The sequence below is a fragment of the Monomorium pharaonis genome, unplaced genomic scaffold (assembly GCF_013373865.1).
Source record: "Monomorium pharaonis isolate MP-MQ-018 unplaced genomic scaffold, ASM1337386v2 scaffold_704, whole genome shotgun sequence".
In the NCBI taxonomy this organism is placed as follows: domain Eukaryota; kingdom Metazoa; phylum Arthropoda; class Insecta; order Hymenoptera; family Formicidae; genus Monomorium; species Monomorium pharaonis.
Window position 1 is genome coordinate 32479 of NW_023416027.1, and position 3522 is coordinate 36000.

General features: G+C 24.8%; 1 long non-coding RNA gene across 1 annotated transcript; it reads right to left on the reverse strand.

The window, feature by feature from the left end:
* Positions 1–941: 941 nt before the first annotated feature.
* Positions 942–3485, reverse strand: LOC118648794. The gene is made up of 4 exons (XR_004965442.1): positions 3338–3485; positions 1734–1888; positions 1262–1317; positions 942–1179 (listed from the first exon to the last, which is right to left on the reverse strand). It is a non-coding gene; the product is annotated as an uncharacterized LOC118648794 (long non-coding RNA).
* Positions 3486–3522: the final 37 nt, after the last annotated feature.

Sequence of the window (3522 nt, forward strand, 5' to 3'; positions counted from 1 at the left end):
TTTTTATAGAGCTTGTATTTCTATGGGAATTTTCAATGTGGTTATTCTTTTACATTTCGCACTACTAACACAGTAATATGCATAAAGATTACTTGTTTATTTTTGTTCTCTTTATGTTGTCTACATTTTTTGTCTTGTGCTGTATACAGAACACTGTGAGGCAGCGAAATTGTTTCTGAATATACAACTTGCAGGAAGATATTTTTCAACTCCGAATTGCCGAAATGAGAGATCGAAAACCTAGATACGTACCGAGTTAGTAATATTGTGAACTTTTCTTTTTATAAATACTTTACGCTAGTATTTAAAATATCTATTAATTCTTAAGATATAATCATTATATAATATAAACTTCGATAATTAAATTATTATTATAAATTATTATAAATATAATTATACGTTTTTTTTTAATACATATATTTGTTCTAAAAACTTAAAAGTATACGTTTATGAATTTTTACATTTTTTAAATTACTTTAAATAGATGAAACATTGATAGTATAAGAGATACATATTTATGATTATACCATTGAGATATACTTTTTTACATATTAGTACTGTAAGAATCTACTATCAAATGTCTATTAAAAAATTCAAAAGAAATTCTTTATTGAATATTTTAAAAACATTTTTTAATTGAATCTCCAATAGCATTAATGAATTATAGGGTTTTTTCGAACAAACTGAATCTTGTAGCTCGAAGGAAGAAAATAACACGCAACTGAGTTATTCAAACAGCCAAAGTACAGTAAATTATGTAACAAGCGATAACGAGACGGCATCTAGACAGCGTTTGATGGACATAAAGGAAAGGGAGGAAGAAGTGGAGGTAGTTTCTCCCGAAGTTTTTGATAATGAAAATATTTATTCCGAGAGAAGATTAAGGTAATCAATTTTTTAATTTTTTATTATTATTTTATTAAATTACATAAGATTGTTAACGTAATTTTGTTAGAAATATTATCTTTGAATAAATTTAAGAAATGATTTTTTAAATCTAAACTATAAATTACATAATATTTACTTATGCAAAAATATAAGTAGTCCAATATTTAGAGTTTCCAAGCATAATAGATCATATCTGTTGGCAAGTATATTAATCTTGTTGATAATTTCTTCGGACGCATCTGTATCTTGATCAAAACCCTACTCTTTTGCTATCATTTGCTTTTCCATTGTCTATTCATAAAAAAACAAGTAATTATTGTATAGTTTAATGGGAATATAATTATTATTATTAGTTAAAAGTTCAAATACTTACTACTTCATCCAGCTCTAAACCAAACTTGAAACATAATGCTTCAAATTCCTTGTTGGCTAGAATAAAACTTAAATATTAGAAAAAATAAAAGTATAAAAGTACAATCATATATAATACATATATACACATAATTTATATATTCACAATGTATAAATAAACTTTCAACACTTAAGGATTATTATTGAATCAAAGTAACTCAGCAAATATTTCGTACAATGACTTTTTACTCCTATGACAGTAACTTGTCATGCTATGTATGTACTTTCAAACAAACACACTCCTCTATTCGCTTCATTGACACTCGGTCAGAGCATGATGTTTGTCTAATATGTAAAATAAGCATAAATATATTTGTATATATCAAATCCTATCTTAGCAATAACTCAAGTAAATAAATTTTATTCTCTACAAAAATCAATCTTATTGATATTACAATTTAGAACTTAATCAATAAAAAATAGATGTAACTTACATTATGTTTTACCCAATGTTTTGAACAGCAAGTCACATTTTATTGCAATAGTCAGCATCTTTGTATCACGGCAATCTCAGCATAAGTAGATAAACTCTTAATATTTTATCGGTTTTCTTTTAACATGGAAATGTCATGTTTCTCGTTGAATTACCCTAGATATAATTAATAATTGCAATAAATTTTTAGGTTTGGGAATACTGTTAAAACATGGAATACACATGATACATATAGTATTCTTAAGTTATCAAAAATTTATTAACTACATTAATTATATTTACTAACTACGCATTCTTTGTTTTTATACATTTAATTTCTTTATGTTAGGCATTTTTGTATCACGGCAATCTCAGCATAAATAGATAAATTCTCAATATTTTATCAGTTTTCTTTTAACACGGAAATGTCAGGTTTCTCGTTGAATTACCCTAGATATAATTAATAATTGCTATAAATTTTTAGGTTTGGGAATACTGTTAAAACATGGAATACACATGATACATATAGTATTCCTAAGTTATCAAAAATTTATTAACTACATTAATTATATTTACTAACTACGCATTCTTTGTTTTTATACATTTAATTTCTTTATGTTAGGCATTTTTGTATCACGGCAATCTCAGCATAAATAGATAAATTCTCAATATTTTATCAGTTTTCTTTTAACACGGAAATGTCAGGTTTCTCGTTGAATTACCCTAGATATAATTAATAATTGCTATAAATTTTTAGGTTTGGGAATACTGTTAAAACATGGAATACACATGATACATATAGTATTCCTAAGTTATCAAAAATTTATTAACTACATTAATTATATTTACTAACTACGCATTCTTTGTTTTTATACATTTAATTTCTTTATGTTAGGCATTTTTGTATCACGGCAATCTCAGCATAAATAGATAAATTCTCAATATTTTATCAGTTTTCTTTTAACACGGAAATGTCAGGTTTCTCGTTGAATTACCCTAGATATAATTAATAATTGCTATAAATTTTTAGGTTTGGGAATACTGTTAAAACATGGAATACACATGATACATATAGTATTCCTAAGTTATCAAAAATTTATTAACTACATTAATTATATTTACTAACTACGCATTCTTTGTTTTTATACATTTAATTTCTTTTTGTTAGGTATAAAATTGTGAGTGAAATTTATTATAATTTTAGTCAACATTAGTTAGAAGACTCAAATTTCCAGAAGTTGCAGCAAGAATCCAGCAACAAGAAAAAATGCATTACCAAAGAAGAAAAAATGTACTACATTCGAGGAAAACGAAAAGATAACAGAGAGAAGGCGACGGACAATTATGAGAGATTTAAGAAAGCAATTCAGACAATTTCAAATTAAACTTGTATAATTAATTATTTAGTGTTTTAATTCATATAAGTAAACGTTGATCATTTCTTACATCAGATATTTTTTTAATTGTAATTTAAATTTAAGAATCAAGAAACAATAAAAAAAGAATACAATATTACGATAATTTTATTTTTATTTGCATATATCATCCATCGAAAGGCATGCATTAAACATGTGCATACCAGTAAGTTTTGTTCTACAACTCTTAACAATTAATGTTTCTCATTACCTCTTATTTAGTAGTCTTGCTTGCTTGCTTATTGTTATTTTTGATTGTAAATATTCAAATTTTTTAAAATAAAGTGAATAAATATAAAGAATAAAACAATAACAAATTTGACTTCCAATAGCTTAAACAACAAAAATTATCCTATTTTACTGTTTTAGATAAATAATTTTTTAATGAATGTGTAT